The 25,124-nt window shown below is 51.9% G+C and overlaps 1 protein-coding gene across 5 annotated transcripts in view; it reads right to left on the bottom strand.

The window, feature by feature from the left end:
* GGTA1 (glycoprotein alpha-galactosyltransferase 1 (inactive)) overlaps positions 1-25,124 on the bottom strand; it is a 56,862-nt gene that overhangs the window by 21,149 nt on the left and 10,589 nt on the right. For 4 of the 5 annotated variants that reach the window (XM_039234646.1, XM_039234647.1, XM_039234649.1 and 1 more), the window contains exon 2: positions 6,091-6,206. The gene's annotated coding sequence lies outside the window, so the exon portion shown is untranslated. Of the gene's footprint in view, positions 1-6,090; positions 6,207-8,554; positions 8,654-25,124 lie in introns of those variants that run through there. The other variant, XM_039234648.1, reaches the window with a different exon arrangement.

Below are 25,124 nucleotides of genomic sequence, written 5' to 3'. Positions count from 1 at the left end.
CTTCATAGAGAAGACGTTCATAAATATTTAACTAGCGCTAAAGAGTATGTTCTACCTTGAGTTGGGCAGGTTCACAATGGCCAAGTAGGATAATCCGATGAGTTGGCAGGACCACCCCAGTGGGGAAGGGCGCTAACTAAGGCCACGCTGGTGCTCAGAGGGAAAGTATCTCGACTGATCATGGTCCGCCATGGATGTGGGCAGGTGAGGGTGTAGCTAGAAACAGTTTCCATGGACTCCAGCTGCCTCCTGCCTCAGATCATGGGGAACCAGCATTTCCCTAGCTCTGATGCCCTTGATATACTGACCACAGGCCCCATCTTTGGAGGGGAAGACGGCCCCGTCCCTGAAAGTCTAGGCTCACCCACTTCTCAGCCCCACCCAGCTTTTCCACACCCACGGGCAATCAAGCAATCAATCAACCAATCGGCACACACTGGGTACTTAAATATATCTTGACCGCGGCAGGAAGCCATGGTTGAAGAGGGGCTGGGTGCCAGGTGGGGAACGACAGGTTGGGAAGTACTTTAATTCAGGCGGTCAGGGAAAACCTTCCTGCGGAGGTGACTAAAGTTTCCCAAGGGATGAGGACAGGATGCAAATGGATGCAAAGTGCAAGGTAAGTCCCACATTTGGGAGCAAACAGATCTAGATGGGGAGTGTGCCCGCTGGTCACAATGATGGGATGTCTTCCCTCCCAGAGAAGTGTGGATTTGGGTGCCAGCTCTGATGCACACAGAGTTAGGGGACCTTGAACATGGGGCAGGTCCTCGGGTCCTCATCCACAGCTCCAAAAAGCTCCGAAGACCAAAAGCCTTTTTATAACGTAGTTGGCACCAAGACCCTAACTGATATGAGGCTGTTTATAATCTTTTTGATACTTAAGTGATACCATTTACATGCTTCTTTGCATAAATACTGATGTATCTCATTACGTCGTGCAGCATAATCCATAATTATGGGCGTTACATAATACATGATATATTATCTGCACCCCCAGAATTCTGAACTCCAACATACCAGGTCCTAGAGTTTCAGAAAAGGGATTGCAGGTCGCTGAGTTGGGTTTCTCCATCTTTAAAATGAGGATGAAAGTGGTGATGATTGCCAAGAGATAATGTCTGTAAAAATGCTTCACATTGTGCCAGGCCCTGTATAAATGCTCCCCCAAATGCTAGTTCTGATTACCGGTGTCCATGAAATGGGCTGTTGGGAGGCTCGATGAGACAACATGGTGCCTGGTGCTTAGCAAGAGCTCAAAACATACATGAGGGAAAGGAGTAAGAGCGTGTCACCCAATCAGGGGCAAATAAATGCATATCAGGGTGTATCCGTCTGTTTGGTGCCACAGCCTCATTAAGAGGAAGTGGGAGCCCCTGGAATTTCTCCGATCAAGCCCAGGGCCCTGTTCCAGCCCTGCTACACCATCCCGCGTGTGCAGAGGGGGACAACATTGCCGAAGGGCCCCCGGAGCTATGTCAACCCCACCTGCTGTGGATCCGATGCCAACTGCTTCCCAGCGGAAGAAACACTGAACGCTAAACCGAGAAACACCCAAACTCCCTGGGTAGAGAACACAGACACTTTGGGCGGCACCCATATCAGAACCTCCCCACCCCCATCCTCTCTTCTAATATGTTTATAACTTTTTAATTCCAGAAACTAGCGTCACAGGCAACTCTTGAAGCCTATTTCTTTCTGGAGATCACTTGAACCTGCTTATGTTTTGCTGGAGACTCACACCTTGAAGTCAGGCGGGTGACCCAATACTGTGTCTTTTATTTTATTTTTTTAAGTTTCTTTATTCTGAGAGACAGAGAGAGTGAGCAGGGGAGAGGCAGAGAGACAGAAAGAGAGGGAATCCCAAGCAGGCTCCACGCTATCAGCACAGAGCTCAACACGGGGCTTGAACTCACGAACCGTGAGATCATGACCTGAGCTGAAACCAAGTGTGATGCTCAACTGACTGAGTCCCCCAGCTGCGCCCCCCCCCCCCCCCCCCCCCGCCATACTTGGTTAGAGAGGCCCTAGCAGGGGTGCACCCATGGTTCCTCTGCTCTGGAATCCACATCCCCAGGGAAGGAAGGGTTGGCAGTGTGTCCAACAGATCTTTTAAAGCATTTAAATTTCTCTCTCTGGACAAAAATGAGGCATTTGGCAGTCAGCACGGTCTAAAAGGCCTTCTCTTGTGTTTCTGTCTCAGAATTTTCAAAACTGTATAATTCTGAAAATTGGTGGTTGGCTGTCTTACCCACCAAGCAGGAAATGTGGGATGGCTTCTAAATTCCCTCGTGTCGGGGTAGCGCACGAAATGGGGACCTACTGAAAGACACCATGTCTCACACAGGAGCCTGTAGCTCCAGGTCACCTGGGGGCCTCCCTCACGAAGATTTGGCCAGTTCCACCAGAATACCCCACCCCCTCCCAGGCTTTCTTGTCATGCTTGTGATTATTCTCTAGATCCGTCCCACGCCGGCAAGGGCTGCCTCAGGGCCACTCCCTGAGAGCGCCCCTCGCCCTCGCCATGGCTCCCACACGAAGTGTGGCCCATAAATTAACTCTTCCTTACCCACCCCCATTCTGTCCCCTCACCACCAACACACACACACACACACACACACACACACACACACACACCAGAGAATCTCGGAGTTACACCCCAACTGGGCTAAGTCAAGGTATCCCTTCCAAACTGAATTCCTCTCTGAAAGGAATTCTGCTGAAGCATGTTTTCTCCATCTGGTGTCCGGGGAAAAGGTAAACGTCTCAGCTGAATATCAGAGCACTCAGGAGCCCTGGAAAAGCCATTATCTGGGGAGAACGGGAATCAGGCAGGGGGGAAAGCAGTGCCAGAGGAAAGCAAACCTTCCCACAGTTAACCAATCCTCCTCTCTGCCTCTGATTCCTCCCCTGGTCCTCCCAAGCCCATGCCCTCTTCCCCTGTCAGCCTCGGTCGCTTCTGGAATATTGCATTCGAGTCAAGGGACTCAAAAGGATACGGGTCAGGTAGTGACAAGAGCTGCACAAGAAAACAACTCAGCTAAGGGGACAGGGGAGGGCACAGGAGCCAGCAGGGTGTTCATGACCTTGGACAGAACCCGACTTCTCCGCACCCTCCCCTGTGACGCTTAGACCTGGCATTGCAGGAGGAAACTAGATCAGCACTAAGGCTCTGGAATCAGTGGTCCTGGTTGTGTCTTGGGCGAGAACTCTGAGCCCGTTTACATATACAAAATGGAGCTTTAAGCCCCCCACCCCCGGGGTTCTAGAAAGGACTGAAGGGGATCGTGTTTACCAAGCACATGGTGCCTGGTGGCCAGGAAATGCGCCACACGAGGCAGCCGTAATGATGATGGTGCTTTGTAATGGGAGTTTCTAGAATGCATGGCTCTGTGGTAGAGCCGTGGCTGTCACCAGCGCTCCCTCCCCTCTGCCCACAGCTCGGACCCGGCCGCTCATGATGTTTGCCCCCTCGGCCCGGTGCTCGAGGCGGGCAGGCGGGGAAGGGGAGGTTCCCGCATGTAGCAGACCTACAGGTGGGTCGAGCTCTGGGAACCGGGATCCACGAGCTTCTCTGGCCTCAGTCTCCCCGTCTGTGAAACAAGTCCCCGTCTGTGGACTTAACGTCCCACGACAGGCTTTCCCCAGGGACCCGGGACTTGGAAGAGAAATCAAGCAGAGAGCTGGAAGTCTCAGTTTACCAAGGTGTTCGTGTGGACGCACTGGGGGCCCCTGGCGCCAAGGCCCACGTGGATTCTTCACCGTGATGGCAGGACGCGGGAGCACCGCCCGGCCCGCGATGACTTGCCAGATGCCGAGGAAGCCTGGACGTCTGCCCCCTTGCAAGGCTGGGCCTGATCTGTTGGGAGTGGGGAGTGGGCCAGGAAGGCCCCAATGTTTCCTCAAGGCAAAGAGTGCTGCCCCTGTCTGAGGGGGTCACTGCAGCCGCAGGGCCTGTCCTGGGGCTGCAGGTGGTGGCCTTACCACCTGCCTGCCCACCTGGGTCCCAGTAACAACCTGCCCCAGGGGGGCCTTGCTGAGCGCCCAGGAGCGTCCCACTTGGGTCCCGAGAGGAAGGGCTTGGACCCCATGCTGCTCTGTGCCCTGCTTGGGGGGGGGGTTGCTGTGATCCAGGCTTCGCGGCCAATTCGTGCCCTCCCCTCACCCCATAGAGGATCAAAGAGCTGGGTTCCCTGAGTGAGAAACAGCCAAAAGCTTTACAGGTGCGGCACCGCCAACACTAAGTTGTGAAGCTGGAAGGGACATTTCTAAACTCTGAGTGATAAGAGGCAGCAGGCCAGAGGCCAAACGGATTCGTCTTTCTTTGGTCTCTACTGAAAACGAGGCTGCAGGGTCATCCTCAGATAACGAGGCCATCCAAGACCAGGCAGCCAAAATACGACGGATGCGGTAGACAGCTTAGAAGCATTAAGAGTTTTTATAGTATTTTTGCATCGTTTTGTTATGATGTCGTTTTTTGGGGTTTGGTCCCGTTTGGAGTATTTGTCGGTGTTTGTTATTTGCTGTGGTATCTCTTCCCACATTCTGATATTCGCTCCCATGCCTGATGCTGTGGGTGCAACTCTGCTTTCCGTTGCTTGAAGATGGCTCTGAAAATGGAATCAGCTTCAGGCCCTGCGACCCTTGGATGTTCCCCGACGAAACTAGTCCAGGCCCCAGGCCACATGTTTTGCCAGTTAGTCTCTCCACTGAGCCCCACAATTACCCTGTGAAGTTACTCTAGCATCATCCCTGTTTTAAAGATAGGAAAATAGAGGCTCAGAAAGGTTAAGTAACGAGCCCGGTGTCACACAGCATAAAGCAGTGGAGATGGGATTCAAGTCTGGAGAGTTGGGTCTCAGTGCCCCCCTTTTAAATACTTGTTTCTCAATAAGCATGAAGGCTCATCTGTGGACTGATCACCCGGGTCTCTCTGGCACAACTTCTCTTTTTGTCTCCCTTGATGATCACAGGACAGTCACCTGGGTCACAGCTGGCCCCAAGCTGGCCACTCACAGGCTAGACTCGCTGAGGGGCTAGCTCCCCGGGCCCAGCTGGGGAAACTTGGCTCAACTATTCTGCCATTTCCAGGCACCTCCTGTGTGTCCGCCGGGGCCTTTCTCACCCACTGCCCCTTGTTCACCCCTCATCACCTCCAGAGTCATGGCTTTCAGTGGCGGGGACCTAGGTTTCGGACAGGCTGAGGCTACCGCAGTCACCCAGTCGGAGACTGGGGGAGGGACGGTGCTGAGTTTGAAAAGCAGACCCTTTGCTTCTCAGGCCCAGCTCTTGGGAGGGGGCAGTGCTGGGGGGCTCAGGGAGGGGGTGCCACCTTCCCCGAACCCCCTGCTGAGATGGTGGGCAACCCAGGGAAGTGCTCCCCGTTGGAAGAAACATGGGACAATTTGTGGGAAAAAAAAAAAATAGAGATCTGCTTCCAGCGCTGTTTTCCATTATGAGGGTCAGAGTAAACACAGACGGAGGAAACGAGGAGTCAGGTCTCAGACTAAATACACAGCTAATTGTCGCTCCAGCCATCGCAAACGGAACAACCTGCTCTCCAAGGTCCATCTTGGGGAGCCTTTTCTTGAATCCCCTGCAGGAAATCCGAAGCCTAGGTCCGGCCAGCTTTTCCTTACTGTCTGGCCCTCGAGTCACGGTGCAAGGTTTTTTGTTTTTTTTTTTTTTCCCAAGAGAAATAAGGTAAATGAAGTGTCCGCACCGCGCTGAGGGGCTCTGGGCCCACCCGCAACGTCAGCCCTGGCCCTCCTGCGTCCGCATTGTCACTCGGAATCCTGGAGAGAAAACCCCGGGCCACGGCCACGCCAGCCAGCCACAGCCCCATGACGCCCTGCCAGGTGGGGGGAGAAAATAAAGCAGAGCTTACAGTGAAACCCTCGGGGCCAGCATCTCGCCAGCTCCTGCTTCTGGATGCGGGAGAGAAGGACTTTGTCTTCTTCCAGAACTAGTGGGGGCACCAGCAAGGGGGGCAGGGGAGAGCGAGGTTCCTCCCTGCCCAGACCCTGCTCGCAACCCCCCCCCACGGACCCCGACAAGGCAGGAGTAAACCATTCCAGCACCCCCACCTACCTCATCGTCTGCTTCTCGCCCCACAGAGTAAAAGGCAAATCAACAAAGTTCTATTGAACTCCGCTCTGCAGAAGGAGGCAGGCCTGGGAGGAAGGGAAGGTACTGTGTTCCAACTCCTGTCAAAAGAATAAACAGCTGTTTCAGGAAGGCGGGGGGGGGGGGGGGGGAGCATATCCCACAGCAGCCAGGGGCTTTGTTCCCTGCCGGCCCCGGGAAATGGGCTGTTTATCAGGCCCTGTTGACTCAGAGCTACATGCCAAGGCAGAGACGTTTCTCTCCGGGCCCACGAACAGCCCGGCCTCCCTCACCGAGCGCAACTACAGGCCCAAACTAGGCCTGGTATCGGAGGAGGCAAGGCCACCACCCTTCAGAGGGACACACAGGCCACCCACGTCACCCACTCTTTGGCCGAATGGGAACTATTCTGAATCTAAACAACCCCAAGTGACTACTATAAGGAACAGCCAATGGGAGGTTAAAAAAAAAAATTGCAGAGGTGAGTGGGTGAAGGAAACAGTCCTTAAGACCCTCATCGAAATGCTGCCCAAACATTCCTCAAGGTTAAGCCTCTCCTCCATGTCTTTTGAACTTCGGAAGTTGTTTTGTTTGAACGCTATTTTTATAGAATGTTATGAGATCTCCCGCATCGAAAACCAAGCTATAAGAACTTTAAAAGGTCACCGAGGCCCAGCCCTGCGCTTTGGCTGAATAATGCTTAACCCTTCCCACACCCACCTCCTGCTCCCAAAACAGAATTTTCTAGCTGGAAAGGACCTTAGAGCAGTGGCTTTTTCAAACGTCGAAACAGCTAAAACTATGTAAAAAAAAACAAAAGACAAAACCCACAGGAAGTCATTCTCAGACCCCACCATGAAAAACAGAGCACACAGACAGACTGCTTTGGCTGAAAGCAGGGAAATGAACCTCAAAGGCCTCCCCCCACGCCCCAACCCCAGCCCTCCTGAGGGGGCCCCATGCCCCTCCCCTCCCAGGAGGATGGTCTGGCAAGCCCAGACTCAGGGGAGGGGACCAGAGTCCAGGAGCCTCACCAAGGGATGCCTGATCCAGCTACTTGCGGCTTCCTGTTCTTAACAAAATCTCACAGCCCCTCCTCTGGGGGCCTGAGCTGGTTGACCACAGCATTTAGCATGTGAAGTTCCAACAACATGCTTAAATCTAGTGAGAAGTGCACCTCGCAACCCAGCCATTATACTGCTGGTCTGGACATAAAAGAAAATATGCATAAGCCCACCATGAGACACGGCCTGGAATGTTCGCAGCAGAGCAAAAGCTGGAAACTACCCCTAAAGGCGATCATCAGAGCAGATCAGTCATGTCCTAGAGTGGGACTCCATGCACAGCAATAAGAACAAGCCAACCGTAGCTGTTAACACCCCACAGGACAGACCTCACACACGTCATGTGCCGAGAAAGCAGCCCTGGATGGGTCCGTTTATTTAAAGCTCAAAACCAGGCAAAACCTATGTGTGATGCTCACGCTAGGAAGCGGGGACGTCCAGAGGAGATCCTGTGAGGCTGGCCATGCTGCTGCCTAAGCAGGGTAGTGGATACACGGGGTGGGGGGAGTGTAAATTTGTCACAAATGTGCCTTTTCCGTGTGAATGTTAAGAATAGAAACCAGCAGAAAACTTTCTGCTGAAAGCTGCCTTATCTGGGGCCTTCTGTCTTCCCCTGACCCTGGCTTGAGGGCCACAGGACCATGGACAGGCCCTACTTTGTCCTTCTTTTGAGTTCCCGGCCACAGACATCAAGCATCACCGAGCACCTCACTGGGGGTCCCAGGGAAGACTTGTGGCATTAAACGATCTAGGAATCTAGAGGGACGGTCAATGGGAAAGGGAAAGATAACAGAGCCTAGATGCTAAGATAAACTGGTCCTTTTCACAAGCAAACACCTCTCACAGGTCAGATGGGGCTCCCACTTCACAATTTACAAAGGCAGCCCCTCTCAGTGATCCTCGGGGTCACCCACAAAGCGGTCAGGGAACAGAGGAGGCTCTGAGAGCCTCAGTGATTTGCTCAAGGTCGCCAGCTGACGAGTCCAAGGAGCTGTTCTTTCTCCCCGAAGCTGCCTTCAGGAGGGACACTCAGCAGGCTGGTGGAGTGAGAGCCTCCAGGCTGGGTAACCACAGCTCGGCACAGCGTGCAAACCTAGGAGGCAGAACGTTTAACTTCTAAGGATCCAACATGGTTATCCTCCTTCCCTGTCATGCTCAGACTCTCAAAACAAAGGAGCACAGACTCGTGGTCATTGCTTAATTATGAGGCAGAGACCTAGCAAATGAGCCTCAGACGTGCTGATCAGAGGAGGACAGAGGCTGCACCCGTAACGGCTCAGCATCTGCCCGCCTGGGCTGGCTAATCTCATCATCCGATGGTCATTAGGGCGCCCACCGGTCCCAACAGCCCATGGACCTATCAGCTAGCGGCCAGCATTCAGTACCTGTCCACTGGCCACTCCTCAAGGCAGGGTCTCAGAGTTGTGGCCAAGGTGGCTGTAGCCCAGGTGTGGGAATCCCTGGCTTTGCATCCAAGACCGCTCCTGGTTGGGAAAACAATGAAGGTCAAGATCCTGCCTGTGAGGATTAAGTGTTCTTGACAAAGAATAGAAAGGCAGACATAAAGTCTGCAGGTTGTCAGCATTTGATTTATCCTGAACTTGTTCGGGGCAGTCACAAAAGACATCTTTGCTTATAAGCCATAGAGCAAATTGGTTGGTTTCGTCCTCTATGTCAAGAATAATCATCATCCTCACCTCGTGGGGTGGAGGAGGGGCTGTAGAGAGTGGTGGTTACGAGTACAGACTCTGGAGCCCGGCTGCCTGACTTTGAGTCCCAGCTCTGGCCCCTATGCTGTGCAATCCTGGGCGACTTGCTTAACTTCTCTGTGCCTCCATTTCTACATCTGTAGCCAGGCACCATCAAATGAACCTCAGGTGAGGAAGTGACATCATTAGGCGTAAGGACCTCTTTCCAACAAGAGAGGGTGCCAGCTAAAGGGGTCAGCTGAGGCTGGAAAACCTTCATGGAGAGAGAGCCAAGGAGAGAGACGGTTTGAAGATTCAGAAAGAGGGCAGGACAAGTGTGGAAGAGCATCCCTGTGGGGGAGGGGTGCCCCTAAGACAGGCAGAGGTGCTTCCGTTTGTGCAAAAGCAAAGAAGACCAGATGGGTGGGCTGGTGATACGTGTGGGGCCCTAATCGCCAGGAGCCGGATTCCTCACCACACGGAGGAATCTGCATTTCATCTCGAGGGTTCTGGGAACCCTTGAATAACATGAGGCAAGAGAGTTAGTGATTTGCTCTGCAGAGTTATTTGGGCTGCAGGGTGAGGGTGGGTGAGAGGAGGAAAGTCTCCAGCCAGGGAGGCTGGCCCATGAAGGCTGCTGGCCCATGTCCCTGGTGAGACCACAGACCTAGACTGTGGATGTTGCTGGAAGATAAGAAAGCACCAGCCGTCTGAGACGAATGAAGGAAAGGGCACCTCGAGACCTGGGGTTACATGAAACAAATTCTCCTTCAACTTCTCTTAAGTGTCACCTTGTCGGTGAGCCATTCCCAGATTTAAAGTGACTTTCTTTTCGTAGGTTCCTTATTTACCTTGTAAATATCATTCTTCTTTTACCAGAATGTCAACTTTACAGGCACACACTTTCGTGTGTTTTGGACCAAAGTGAAGGTGCCTATTACATCAGCCGATGTTCAATGCGTCTTTTCAGGCTACGACGCATGCGCCATCCACGTGCTTGGCACCTGCGTGTTCAATAAATGTCAGCTATTCATGTCCCGCTAGACATGGAAGGCAGTGATAAGAGCAGTGATAGCAGTGAGCAGTGGGGGGAAGGGAGCGAGGCGGACGCGGGTGTAGTCCATGCTCCTCCAGGTGTGGACCGGGGGTGTGTGCAGTGCGGGCGCAGGGTCAGTGTCTACAGGAGGCATCCGCTGTTTCGGCCGCGGGCTGACGTTCGCGAGCTCCGCTCCGGGCTGGTGCCCGGGTTTCGGGGTGAGATGACGGAGTGAAACGGTGTCGTTCCTACTAATGGTGTGTAAGGTTGGCAGCTGGGGGAGCTGGTGAGTTCTGTTCTAGATGTGTTGGGTTTGAAGAACCTGCTGGAACCAGCTCAGCGGTGGCGTCCCAGAGAAAGCGAGGCTGGGAGGAGTCTGATTTGGGAGTCGTGAGTATGCAGGCAAGAGCGGGCAGGTCTGTGGGTGCTGAGGCAGAGGAAGCGGAGAGGGCAAAGCCCTGGGCGGGGAGGGGGGGGGCACAGCAAGGAGGCAGTGGGGGGAGGAGTCAGAAACAAAAGGAATCCTGGGGGCGCCTGGGTGGCTAAGTCGGTTGAATGTCTGACTCTTGATTTCAGCTCAGGTCATGATCTCATGGTTCCCTGAGTTCGAGCCCAGCGTGGGGCTCAGCGCTGACAGTGCAGAGGCTGCTTGGGATTTTCTCTCTCCCCCTCTCTCTCTGTCCCTCACACACTCTCTCTCTTTCTAAGTAAATAAATAAACTTAAAAAAAAAAAAAGGAATCATGAAAACCAGGGAAGACCCAGTACAGCCCACACAGCAGCGAGACGGCTGTGAGTTGAGTCTGGTGAGCCCGTCTGGATTCTCAGCTCGGGGCCATGCTCCCATCTGACCGCCTCTGGGCCCCCTTGCCTCTGGAAGAGAGGAGAAGGCCACAAACATGGGCGCGGGCAGAGCTGCCGCCCTCTGAGGCTCCCAGGGAGTGCCAGGCGGGGAGGAGTGGCAGCAGACGGAGGTTCTGGCCCCCGCTCTGCCTCTATCCCGGGCAACTCCTGGAGTGCGCACGGTTGTTTTCCACACCACCCCCCAAATCCCCCCCCCCCGCCTCCTGGTGGATGAAAAGCCTGGGCCAGCGTCTCTCACCCTGCGTTGCATCCCAGCTCTGTGGGGTCTCGGCCCCCCTTCAGCAGAGCCACGGACCCTGGCTGCAGGCCTCTGCACAGGGGCACCTGGTGCTTTCATACATGGAAGGGGACATAGAAGGGGAGACCCCAGCCCTTAGGTGGAGCAGGGGCCCTCCCGGTAGGAGGCCAGAGCCAACAGGTGTGCCTAATCCAAGGCTTTATCTGGCTGCGATCAGAACATCAGAGTCTCCGAGTCGCTGAGAGGCAAGTTCCACGCAGCCTCCTCCCCCCTCAGCCACAACGGGAGGCCCTGGAACCAGCAAGGAGAGAAGGGAATGTTTGCAGGCCTGCCTCTGCCTGGGTCCCGTGTCCCCCCCGCACCCCAAACCCCCCGGAAACAGAGCCTGTCTCTCAAGGGGCCAGCTCCGAGGCCCAGCCATGCTGGCCCTGTGTGCTCCTCCCGCTGGCCAACGCCTGCCAGGTGACAGGAGAGCAATAAACAAGTCACTCTAGTCCACAGGAGTTCAAGCCCCTCAGGCTTCTGCACCCGCGGTGATCTGTCAACTCTGTGTCCCGCTAGCCCAGCCTACCTCCCAAAGGTGGCCACCCGCTTACAGCATCCATGCCAGACAGCCTCTGCTTGGAGGCTTCTAGCGGGGGCGGGGGGGGGGTGTGTGTCTGTCTCATGTCTAGACTGCTCTGATCCTCAGGCACATCTTTGCAGGGTGGAACCGATCTCTGCTTCCCAGAACGCCATTAACAACAATACAGGCCACCGTTCACTTACACACGCCATTTCACTTGACCCTTTCCATGCTCAGCGACGATCCTCTCCACTTCCCAGCCAGGGAGCCAAGGCTTGGAGGTTGAGTAACGCGGACAAGATCGCACAGCCAATCAGCTCTGCCTGTCCGTGCAGCCTTGCCGTCCCCATTGAGCCTGACGGCTCCTCAGAGATAGGGCTCCCGGCTCTTTCCTCCGCACAGGAAATAATAATGCGGCGCCATGGGCATTTATTCCGTCAATGCACATTTAGGGGGCACTTCCTCAGTACCAGGCACTGTGCTGGTACTGAGGGGGGCGGGGACACGCCACACAAAATGAATGAGACCCACTGCCTGCACTTTTCAAGTCCATGTCCGCCGAGAGGGACACGCGTACCCGCAAACGCCCAGATGCCATCTGTAGATGTCAACTACTGCCATCAGACTACCCGGGCTGGCCCTGGGACGGAGCCGGGCCTCGCACACGTCCGCTGGCCGAAGTCAGGGCTCTTGGCCACTCAGGGTCCATCTCCTGTTCTTTGTTTTCTTTCTACCATCTTCCCATTGCCACTACTTGTGCTTTGCCTTCTTACAGTCTTTGCCTTTGCCCTGTGTGGGGAGAAAAGCCCTCAAAATCAGGGTGACCATTCACACTGCTTTCCCTAGGACGGCTGCGGGTTACTATGTGCCGGGGAGCAGTTAACAGGTTGATGTTTTAGTGTTCCCCTTTCACTTTCAGGAGTGTGCCAGTCTGGTGGACAAGTCACAGGGTCACCAGGGTGTAAGGCTGGGTCAATAAAATAAAGACAGTTCAGTGACGTCCTCTTCAAGATCCCTCCCGGCTAGGATCCGGCGCTTGTGTTCACCGCCTGCTGGTCCCCTAGGATCCCCCAGATTATTTCCTGCCGCTGCTCAGAGGTGGTACAAACCACCTTCGGGCACTCCCGTCCCTGCCCTCAATTCATCGTGCCCAGTGCCTTGGCTGGGATCACCTACTTCCTCCCTGCAGGCCAGGAGGTATTCAGAGGCTAAGAATTTACTGGAAAATCCTAAAGCTGTTTTCTCTTGTCCCCCCACCCCCACCCCCAAACTACTAGGTTTCCCTAGGTCTCTTGTAATAAATTGGCTCCAAACTTCCAAGAATGAATCTTAAAAGATGAGGTTCCAAGAACTCTAGCTGTTAAGCTAAAAAACAAAACCAAACAGCTTTTAACTGAGGTCATAATGGAGATGGCCCTTTCTTCTCTTGTTCTTGGAATGAGACAGGTCTAGACTCAAATCCTAGCCCTGCTGACTTTTTTTTTTTTTTTTTTTTTTTTCTTTTTTTTTGCCTGGGTAAATCACCTCACACCCTATGAGCCTCAGTTTACTCATCTGTAAAACAGGGATATAATAATGCCTTGGGTTGTTGAAAAGCAGTAATTGTAAAGCTCCCTGTACCTTGCAGGTGCTTAGGAAGAGGGAAGTGCTGTTATCATCACTGAGGTCTAGGAGACAAGTTCTGTCTCTGCCTCATCATAGTGGTCGAAGGCAGCCTGACACAGAGGTTAAAGTCTGCATTTGAGGGAGACAGGCCTGGCATTAACTTAATGTGTGACCTTGGGCAAATCGTGGGAGCCTTCTGAGACTTGGTTTCGCTCCTCTGTAAAATGCCTTTCTCTTAGACCACGGGGAACAGGATGGTGCACATAAAGTGCTTGGCATAGGGCCTGAGGTCAGAGCAGGTGCCCAGTAAGTAAATGGCAGCCACTCAACGCCTAATAACAATTATTCCAGAAACCTCCCCTTCAGGCTCTAGCATCATCTGCTCTGTGTCCCCAAAGAGTCCACCGTGTTCCTCTGTCCTGAAAACACTCAGCCCTTCCTTGGCAGTGGGCATTTCCAAATCTTCCCACCCGCTGGAGCCTCCCCAGACTGTGAAGCAAGGTGAGTGCAGCTCTTTCCACCGGCAGGGGAGGAGGCTGGTGACTTGGCCAAGGTGACTGTCCTGAAAGTTGGTTTTGGGGGGAGCCAAGGCCTTCTCCAACCTCCTTCTTCCCCTTAGGAGGTCTGAACGTCACTGATTCAAAGTTGAAGGGAACTGCGTATTCACTTGCATACTCGTTCATTAAATAAGCATTTATTTAGTGCCAATATTGGCACCTGTCACATGCCAGGCACAGTTCAGCCCACTAGGTCTACAAGGATTAGCCAATATGGCCTCTTTCTCATGGAGCTCCGGTGCTAGGCTGAGCCCGGAATCCGAGTCACGTCACGAACCGCATTCTGCAGCTGAGGTGAATGTCTGGAGACAGAAAAGACAAAGGAGACCCCCCCCTCAACATTCAGTCACTCCTTTACTCTGAGCTGCATGGATTTCTGGGGGAATCAGAAAACGGTCTCACATGCCACCTTGCCCATGTGGCCACAGGAACACCCTCACTAACTAGGGTCATGCTACTGTCACACATGCCGCCCAAGTCTTCTGAGCTGCTTCATGTTCTTTCTTTTTTTTAATAAAAAAAATTTTTTTAATGTTCATTTATATTTGAGAGACAGAGTGTGAGCCGGGGAGGAACAGAGAGAGAGCACAGAATCCGAAGCAGGCTCCAGGCTCTGAGCTGTCAGCACAGAGCCTGATGTGGGGTTCGAACCCACGAACCGAGAGATCGTGACCTGAGCTGAAGTCTGATGCCTAACTCACCGAGCCACCCTGGCGTCCTGAACTGCTTCATTTTCTAGATGAGAAAACCGAGGCCCCCACGGGTGGAAAATGACTGATCCAGGGCCACCTGGCAATGAAGCGAGGCGACCAGAGCTGGCACCCAGGTGTCTGGCCTCTCTCCAGGACGAGATGCCTCATAACCACAGCACAGGAAATCGAAGGGCTCCGGGAGCGGCTGGAGGCCGCAGTCAACAGTCTTCTTCCCAAGTTTCCTTACTTGTGGTCCAGAACCCCCCAGAAGCCTCTGCCAGGAATGGCCACATCACTGTCCTTCCCTTCCCCCGGCTCCACTGCTCGTGAGTGATTCTGGGATGCCATGGCGGGCTTGCTGGTGTGAGCACAGAGATGGTACTAGGAAGGGGTGAGCACCGGATGGGTGGCAGCCAGCGAGGCATCCAATTCAGAAAAAACATCCTCACCGAAGCATAAACGTAAAAAGAGCTCAGAAACAGAGCCAAAGCACCTAAACACGAGCTCCGCTTAAGAAGCGTCACACGGGTCTGTTATGAAGAATGTGGCGTGAACGCCCCAATTCGACCCTGTTGCCGCTGCCTTTCCCATGAATGTAAGGCCCAGAGCTCTCAGCAAGGTATCACCTTCCCTTATCATGGCCACAGCTTCTTCTCGGAGCTTCTGCTTTTGTACCCTCCCCCACGCCTCTCAGGTGCTGTCATCTTTGTAGCCTCTTTGTTCCTCTGCATAGGGCTGGAGGCTGAGAAGTGGCTTTGGGGTTTTTGCCCGGGGCGTGGCTTCTTTGCACTCACAAGGCTCTGTCTGCACAACCCAGCCTGCTGACCTCAGTTAGGCGCAGAAGGGACTATCCCACTGAGATACTCATCAACGCCGTTCCACCAAATATTTCCAGCTCTTCCCCTTCACCGTAGGATTTCGTTTCCTGGTGCCCTTGGGGTCAGGGACTAGTGACTAGTCTCACCAATATAATAAAAGTGGGCTATTCAATTGCCAGGGCAAGACCTCCTAGGGCTCCTTTTCCTCCGTGCCACGGAGCACCTTCAAGAAGGTGATCCATCAGGGGCACCCAGGTGGCTCAATTGGTTAAGCATCTGACTCCTGACATCGGCTCAGGTCATGATCTCATGGTTTATAGGATCGAGCCCTGTGTCAGGCTCTGCGCTGGCAATGCAGAGCCTGTTTGGGATTCTCACTGTCCCTCCCTCACTCATGCTTTCTTTCTCTCTCAAAATAAATAAATAAACTTTAAAAAAAAAAAAAAGGTGTTCCATCAGCCTGGGTCTGTGAGTGAGGGGCACAGCCACCAGCTGACCCAGGATGCTCACGTCAAGTAGAGTAGGAAATAAACTTTTATGAGTTTGGCCCCTAGGATCTAGGGGCTGTTTGTTACTGCAGGATAACCTACTCCATCCTGGCTGATACACAGCCCATCTCACCCAGGGTAGGAGATTCTCTAGGTCTACCCTCTTCTCTGGGAAACCTTCACTGCCCTCATCAGTGAGAGCCATGCATGAACAAAGGCAAGTAAATGGAGGCAAGAACATTTCTCTAATGGCCTGGGGAGATTTTCTCCTGAAGACCCAAAGCTAGGTGAGCATTCAGCTACCTTTGAAAAGAATGAGAAGGAAGTTGAGAGTGTTGTTTTCTACAGCCTTCCTTTCCTATGAAGAAGCTAGATCACTTGATAAAAGCAAGTGGGGCTGCAGCCTGAGAGCCCTCCAGGGTGGCAGCAGATGCCCAGGGCACTGGGAGAGGACACTTGCGGGGGGTAAGGACACAGGGTGCTAAGCAGCACCGTGAGCCTGCTGGGACTGGCCCTGAGCACATCCACCAGCCCAGGGACAGTGGCAGAGATGGAAACCTGCTTGATTCATTGCAGTTAAGGATTGAACCGGCCGGGGGGTGGGCCAGAAAGATGAGGAGGGGGATGTGCTCCGTGCAATAATGGACAAGTGATTGAACCGGTCCGTCATAGGAACAGAGGAGGTGGAGCTCACAGCATCCTGTGCAGTAGATTCTACCATTACCTCATTTTCCATAGAAGGAAATCGAGGCCCAGAGAGATGGTATCACTTGCCCAGCTCCAACAGCTAAGGGTCAGAGCCAGATTAACCCAAGCATGGTGGCCCCAACGGTCAGCCAATACATGGTACTTTTATAGCCAGAAGCCATGTCACTCCCTGTGAGCTCCTCTTAGCCTGTTATCGGGCTTTTCTTCTACACCTTAACTTCTCCTTTTAATTACTAGTTCACACACACACACACACACACACGCACACGCGCACACACACACACACTCTCTCTCCCAACCCAGACTGTGGGCAGGGATCTGTATCTTTTATAATACTTCACATCACTAGTAGTAGCAGCAGCAAACACTACTCTTCACTGAATGCATACAACGTGCCAAGCTGTGTTCAGAGCACTTTACACCCATCACTCAATTCTCTTTCAACCCTGAAAACAGGTACTGAAATCAGCCCCATCTTGCACGTGAGAAAAGATCTCAGTGAGCTGAAATTCAACCCCTAATATTAATATTTGCATAATTAGAGTTCAACTTGACTCATTTTTTCTATGATCTCATTTATTTTATTTCTCATGTTTTAAACCATTCCCAGAAGGAGTCTATGGGCCTCCCCGGATGCCAAACGAGTCCACGGCAGACGCAGGTGCCCCCCATCTATCCCACAGAGCCCGGAGCTCGTGGCTAGGACAGGGTAAGGGATCTGCACCATCTTCATGCAAGGATGGGGAGTGAATAATAGCTACTTTACTCCATCCGCATATCATAAATACGTAGATATCATAAACACTCTGGATATAATGCTGGCTGACCCCCAGGCCCTGACTGTGCCCCCCCCCCCCCAAGGCCATCCACCGCTACACTTGCTTCCTTAGCATCTGCGTCCTGGCTCAGCCTAAATAGCGCTAACGTGATATCCCATCCTGTATATGCTTAAGTTTTATAAAGTAAAGTTCAGGCATCCAAACAGGCACACTGAATCACAATCCAGGCAGAACGCTCTAGATTTCAGAAAATGCGGGCTATTATCGGACTCAGGGATGAGGCAGCCGGGGCCAGTGCTCCCTGCCCGGACCAGACAGCTGTCCTCCTTGCCAGCTGGCCCGTGCTGAGCACTGAGCCTCAGGACACCTGGTGCCACCCCGGGCACCGCTCTGATGGGCTGCATGACCTTCCATAAGTTGCTATCTGATTTTTTTAATCCTCCAAATACGGGGTGGGTACCACATCCAATTCCAGTCAGTGGATAGTCACAGAGCACCCAGTGCATGCCTGTATGTGTGGGGGAGTGAAGAGACCATACAAGCCCCCTGAGGAGCTTACATAATAGTCGGGGAGCCAGTGCTGGAAGCAACGAACTATTACCTGCAACGGAAAGAAGTCAGTGTGAGTAGAGATGCGAGCGGCATGCTCTGTTCTGGGGCCGCATAGGAAGGAGTAAGGTGTACGGTACGGGGCTGGGCAGCCAGGCTGCAGAGAGGCAGGGGCTACATTCGAACTGGGCCTCAAAGGGTGAGTGGGTGGGGAAGAGCATTCAGGGTTGAAGGACAAGCATGTGAGAATGCAGGGGGCTGGATTCCCACATTGCCCAGTGTGGACTGTGGAGCACGGGATCCAGTCCTGGTCTCTCCCCACATCTACTGCTTTGGAGTCCAGACGAGTCCCTGGAACCTTATTTTTAACAGGCTCCTTAAGTGATTCCAACATGCAAGCAGTAGGTGCTATATGTTGAGCAAAAAAAAATGAATGAGTAAAAAAATGAGCTTGACCTCTGGCAAGTCCCTTCCATTCTCAAGATGTCCTCCCTTCTTTAAAATAAAGGCGCCAGGTCACCCTGGTGGTTTTTCTAACTGTGTTCTGGAGAACGCCAGAATGTCCCAAAATCCCCCAGAGACCACAGAGAGGAGGGGGGGGGTAGTGAGAGAGCAGATTCTGAGCCCCCATCTATGCTTCTTTAGATCATCTTCCCTTTTATCTGTTTGCTATTATATGCTGTGCTTCATACTCTATTTTGTTGGTAGTAAACTTTCCTTAGCTACAAAGAGCTTTATTTTTTAAAATTTTTAAGCATTTATTTGTTTTTGAGAGACAGAGGAAAACAAGCGTGAGCAGGGGAAGGTAGAGAGAGAGGGAGATAAATCCAAAGCAGGCTCCAAGCTCTGAGCTGTCAACACAGAGCCCGACATGGGGCTCAAACCCATGAACCACGGGATCATGACCTGAGCTGAAGTCAGACACTTAACCGACTGAGCCACCCAGGTCCCCAGGCTACGAAGAATTTTTAAAACCACTGAATTGGATGATCATCCAAGAATCCCCAAAGAGAAAAATTTAAATTCCTTAAAGGCGGCAACCTACCTATCTTTGCTGAGTATTTCTCAACAGGTGTGGACACAGCATGAAGGCTGCTGACCAGGAACAAGCTATTTATTTTACCATCATGATTTAAAATCTTTTGCTGTGTGGTCCAGAAATCAATGAGTGGAGGGGGTAAGTGTGGATAGCAATGCAATAGAATGTTACACAACCTTAAAAAAACAAAGCTTTTGAAGCATAGTTAATAAAATGTAAAATTAAATGAGAAAGCCAGATACCAAACTGCACAAAGGCTACGATCTCAACTCTGGCTGGATCCAATACATCAGAATTTACCGGACAAGTATAGCGGTTTCTCAAAAAGTTAAACATGGAATTCTCTATACACAAAAGAATCGAGGACGGAGACTTGAAGAGAGATTTGTACACCAACGTCTAGGCAGCATTATTCACAATAGCCAAAAAGGAAGAAGCAACTCAGATGTCCCCTGATGGATGGATGGATAAACAAAATGTGGTGTACACATATAGTGGAGTATTATTCAGCCTTGAAAAGGAAGGAGATTCTGACACCTGCTTCAATAGTGGTTCACCCTGAAAACGTGAAATAAGCCAGATACAAAAGGACAAACACTGGATGATGTTACTTAGAAGGATGTGTAACGTAGTCAAATGCATGGAGGCGGAAAGTGGAGTGGGGGATCCCACGGATGGGGGCGTGGAGGGAATGGGCAGTTTATCACTTCGGGGGGACAGAGTTTCTGTTTTGGATGATGGAAACGTTCCAGAGATGGACGGTAGGGATAGTTGCATAATAATGTAAGTGTATTTAATGCTACTGAATGGTACACTCAAAAAATGTTATAATGGTAAAGTTTATGTTATGTAGATTTCACCACACACACAAAAAATACCGGCCAGAACTAGATTCACACGGTAACAATAGTGCATTGTGTGTGATGAGATTGTGACAGACGGATCACTTTATCCTTCCCACTTCTCTGCATTTTCAAATGTGCTACAATGAGAATAAATTACTCTCAAAACCGAACAAACAGCTATTTAATTAAACAAATCTGGTGGTTCTCTGACACTTTCCAAAAATGCCTTGTTGTCTTTTATGTAAATGGAGGCAATACTTTATGCTCTTAATACAAGGAGCCAAGTTCAAGGATGCCAACTGAAGTATACACCAAGCTGCTCAGTCAAAATAAATGACAGGCAGACTGCCTCCCCTTTTTAAGACTAGTTGTCCTCATCTATATTTAAATAAATTTCAAATAAAAATGGTACCAAAATAAATCTTCTAATGAGCTTCCCAAGAAGCTGTCTGGCTTGGAGACACTCAAAAGCAAACTGAAGAGAGAAAGAAAGCTACAGAAAAGTGGGAAACAGCCAATGTTTTCCTCAGGACATTAAGGCATTGCAGACGGGAAAGTGACTTTGGCGGTGAATTTCTATCCCTTCAACTTCTGGAAAATGTTCTTGGGTAGAAAGAATTCAGAATCCAGAAGAGGCCGGCCATTTGCATTCACTGCAGATCCATTTCCTCCAACATCCCCCACCCCACATAAATGTTGACCAAATATTTAGAGGATAGTACTGGTTGGAAGGGCAGCCAATGTGTCTGCCTTCCACCCTAGACCTCCTGGGTCCACCTTCCCTGGCTCTTGGGCCCTCCGCCTAGGATGAGGAGGCTGGGGCCACCCACAGAGTGGCTCCTCGCTGGCCATGTGACCTCAGGCAGGGTCCTTACCCAACCAATGGGAAGAAAGGCACCCAGCTTGTAGGGCCATTGTAGGGGTTAAACGATGCCGCCTGTGTAAGGTGTCACTGAGATGTTGGGTGCCTAGTAGGTGCTCACACGCTTCTTCCTTTGTACCCTCGTTCACTGTTCATGCGTGTCTTGGTGGAATGCTCAAGAGTGGTAGAACCAAAGGTAGTTAGGGCTGAGTGGCGGGTTTTAGGATTATGGTAAGAGAGGAGGGAAAGAGAGGATCCTTCAAACCCTCCGGGCTCGGGGTGGCCCTGGGAGGCAGGTGAAGGGAGCCCCACAGCCCCCAGCTCTCGCTCCCTCAGTGGCCAGCATAAAGCTCTTTCGGGGAATCTGTGTGTAATCCTCGGCCCAGGAGGGTGGGCTTCATCTCACAGATGAAGAAAGAGAGGCTCAAAGAGGCTATCTCCCCTTCTCAAAGGCCCACAGTTAGGGAATAGCCAGATATAGGGTTTTCTCAAACTCCCTTGGTGTGAAGGGGTGGGGGAGGTCCCCAGAATTCCAGCTCTGCCACAGAGCTGGTTAGTCTCTTGCCTCTTTCCTTAAAAGAAAAAAAAAGTTCTGGGGCATCTGGCTCAGTCAGTTAAGCATCCAATTCTTGACTTCGGCTCAGGTCATGATCTCACAGTTCGTGGGTTCGAGCCCCGTGTTGGGCTCGGTGCTGACAGCATGAAGCCTGCTTGGAATTATCTCTCTCCCTCTCTGTCTGCCCCTCCCCTGCTTGTGCTCTGTCTCTCTCTCTCAAAATAAATAGAAAAACATGAAAAAAAATTTAAAAGAGAAGAAAAGTTTTAATGAAAAGCTGAGGAGGGGACAGGAAGAAAGATTCTTTGAGGCACTACACTAGGTAAGTCTCCAATCTCTGGGCTTTGGCATTCTCATCTATAAAATAAGGCACTTCCTGCCTCAAAATATTGCACCTGCTCTTCCCTGTGCCTGGGACGCCTTTCCCAGCCCCCTCACACCTCTGCACCCTCCTTCCGGTCCTTGAGCTTTGATGACAATGTCACCACCCAAGGGAAGTCTTCTCCGTTCTATCTTAGGTTCCTTTGTAGCACCCTATGCCTTTCCATTGGGGCACTGACCCCTAATTGGACACATAGGTGTGATTATTTGATTAATACAGCTCTCTCTCCATGAGATGGAAGACTCTTCATTAATTAGCTGGCAGAGAGGTGGCAGTCAATGGTATCTGTTGTCTGCGGATTCAAAAAACAAGTTCTTCTCAGGGTTCTTCAGAAAGTGCCCTCCCATCCCCACCCACCTCCACCCCATCCTCAGGCCCTCATCTGTGAAACACAGGGAGGTGGATGGAGCACCTATTAGATTTCTGCCAGCTCACAGAGTCTATGATGTTATCATCTCAACAAACAAACGAACGAACAAACCAAACTCACACCGTCAACCATTGTGATTCCAGCTCATTGAACAAGTTCGTGGAACCAGTTCTTACATTCTCTGGCCTCAGTCTCCACTAGCTACGAAACGAAGCATGCAGGTACAGCCTTCTAGGCTCTTCCCATCACCAACAATGGTAATTCCAGTAAGAAGGCTCCCTCCTCCCCTTATCTTTCACCAAGAGCAAGAGCAGTAGCTCAGTCCAGGCACACAAACAGGAAATGTGACATCCAGGAGCTGATGAGTGGCCTGTTTCTCCGAAGCCTGGGCGGTTAATGAGAGAACAAAGAGCTTCTGAACCTTCTACTGAAGCCGAGAGTCCGTACAGAGACATCTCTCCAACAGTGTGGGCGGAGGACACCCCTGGTGTCCACCTGGGCCTCCTCCAATGTCACCCCCACCCCGGTGTGCTCCCAGGGGCTGTGAAGCCCAGGATGAGCAGATGAACAGTCTTGAGGGTGTCCCTGTGACCGTTCTTCTGAAGGCAGGGAAGCCCGGGACAGAGCAGAAGGTGGAGGGCAGGACTCCTGGGCTCTGGTGCACGCGCCTCTCTGGGCCTGGGTTTCCCCATCTGTTGAGGAAGGGGACTGAATTTGGGACGGGGCCATGCCCCCACTCACTCTGTTTTTTTCCTTCCAGGAGGCAGTGTGGTGCTCTGATGAAAGGGCACCCCTGCTTCCCCATGTCCGAGAATCAAACCTCTCCTTCATCGTGCGGCCCTGGGAAATTTCTTAATCTTTCTGTGCCTCAGTTTCCTCATTTGTAAAACTGAGGTTTCTGGAGGATGAAAAGGCAGGGCTCCTGTAGAGCCCCAGACGGCACCTGGAGCGGGTAGATGCCCAGTGAGCGTGAGCTGTTGTTTTCGCATCACCCTGACTTCTGACCACTTCCCTTTCTCACCTTGACCTAACACGGGCCAGGCAAGCAGAGCCCAGACAACCCTACTGGCCCTGAGGCCCACGTCGGCAGCCCTGTCCCTTGGAGAAGGCAAATCGGAAACTCAGGTGCAGCCAAGCTCAGCGGGGGGGAGGGGGGAAGAAACTATAAGGCAAATGGCAGAAAATCCTAGAATGCTTCCCCAAAGCAGATGGATTCGGGGGGCCGCTGCTGCTCCAGTTTGCCAGGCACCAGAGAAGGTCTGTGGCCGCACCCAGATTCAGAAGCAGGGGTCGCTGGCCCCCCTCAGCTTGCCTTGGGAAAGAAGAGCCATGAGGTGCAGGGGAAGATGCCGGGTGTGGGCAGGTAAGAGGAGGCTGGACGCAGTCACCACAGCCGCACAGGAGCGGAGAACAGTGGACTCTGTCTGACAGAGGGGCCGGTCTCTCACCTCCCGGGACACACCACCTCCCTCTGCTCCGCACAGAGAGGGCCAGAACCCTGCCCCTCCTCCAGGGCCTCACCAGCACAGGCAGGACACTCAAGTACCTGCTTCTGCCCGCGCTGTGGGAACGAAAAGGAGCCTTGACCTACGTCCCCCAGGACAGTGGCTCTCGAAGCGTGGCCTGCAGAAGGACGCTGTTTTCTCCTCCGTGAGGAGGCAGAGAAATGGAGAGTATATCCAATTTACCGTATTTTAGCAAAATTTCGTCTATGGAGGATTAGAAACAAAGAAGGACTGTTCTTCCGCATTAAGACATTAAACATGGTGCAAGAGACGCAGGGTCATGGCTCTGCCTCCTGCGGATGCCCCATATGGCTCCGGTGGGCTCCAGGCTCAAGGTGGAGCCCTGGGCTCCTATCTTTCTGCAACGACTCACACAGGCGGACTGCCCGTCTTGAACTGCGAGCATTTCACCCAGTGGTAAACGCAACGGATCTCGAAAGATCTGTTGCCTCTGAATAAGCAGGGCCTGGCTCTCTGAGCACAGCCCAGGCAGCTGGGCAGGGGCCAGTCATGGCTGAAGGAAAGTCACTGGTACTCAGTGTTTAAAAAGCAGTCCACAGAGGAAAACAATAAAACCGAGGATCCTCAGAACCCACACACTAGCTCCTACCCTTGAAGATGCTCACTTGCAAATCTCTGTGGGGCTGCCATGTTGGAAAGGGAGGTCTTCCTCAGGGACCGAGCCTTTTTATAGCTGAAGGGAAGGGAAACTTAGGGGTCTCTGCTCAAATCCTCTTCTTTCACAGATGAAAGAAAAGGTTCACAGAAAGATGACTTTTATAGCAGAGGCAGGATTTGAACCCTTGAAGGTTCCTTGACTTACTCCCATTCATTCAATGGATCCATGGTTACTGAGGGCCCATGACATCCATGCACTCAAGGTTCGACAGTGAACCAAACAGGTAAGTACTCTTCTCACAGAGCTCACATTCTAGTTGGTAAGCAAATAAAATTAATAGCTGTAATTAGCAAATAATTAAGGGTATATAATTTCCGTGGAAATGGAATATATATAATATATATTAATTAATTAGTAACCATTACTGTTTAATATTATGAATTATTAATGTTACTGGGTATTTATTAAATAATTAATGTATATTCATATAATATAAATTCGGTGGTGGAAAGGGTTACAAAGCAAATAAAAGATGTTGACATGTTTGAGACTGACATGGAGGTGGGGGGGGCCGCTGTCTGGGGATCCTCTTTGGGCTGGCCTCTCTCTGGGGTCCCCAGGGACCTCCCAAACCAGTAGCGTGCCAAAGTTGGCTCACGTTGGCTTGTAAGGGCCAACTGCTAAATTTTTAGGAATTTGGCAAGTGAGCTGTTACAGCCGTCATTAAAAATTCAATGATATGAACTTATAATTAAACGAATCCTATTAAGAACGAAAGTATCCATCAAAACTCGTCACTTCCTAAGTGTTTTATTATATCATATACTCTCGAGGTTATTTACACCAATCGTATTGAGGCATGGTGGGAAATGCTATAGTGGAGCTCGCTCCCCTCCAGTGGTGGCTTAAACACGGTCCTGGTGGAAATATGTATACTGCAGAGCCTGCAAACACCGCACTATCAGGGCTGTCGATCCTCCAGGAGCGAGGCATGAAGCATTTACCAGCACGCCACGCTGTCTAGATCTAATCCGGGCCTCCTGTGTTCGTGGGAGTCTGTGTTTTTCCGGCTAGAGGGTGTGGTGGTGTAGCCCCAACTCTCCTGGGGATGGGGGGGCAGGGAGCTTCCAGTCACGTGGCCTGAACTTTCTCTTCCCTTTTTAAGGCGTCCACAGTGAGGAAGCAAGACTG

The sequence above is a fragment of the Hyaena hyaena genome, unplaced genomic scaffold (assembly GCF_003009895.1).
Source record: "Hyaena hyaena isolate Hyena2069 unplaced genomic scaffold, ASM300989v1 scaffold_90, whole genome shotgun sequence".
Classification (NCBI taxonomy): Eukaryota; Metazoa; Chordata; class Mammalia; order Carnivora; family Hyaenidae; genus Hyaena; species Hyaena hyaena.
The sequence above is the reverse complement of the archived record's forward strand: the minus strand, read 5'-3'. Positions and strand labels throughout refer to the sequence as shown.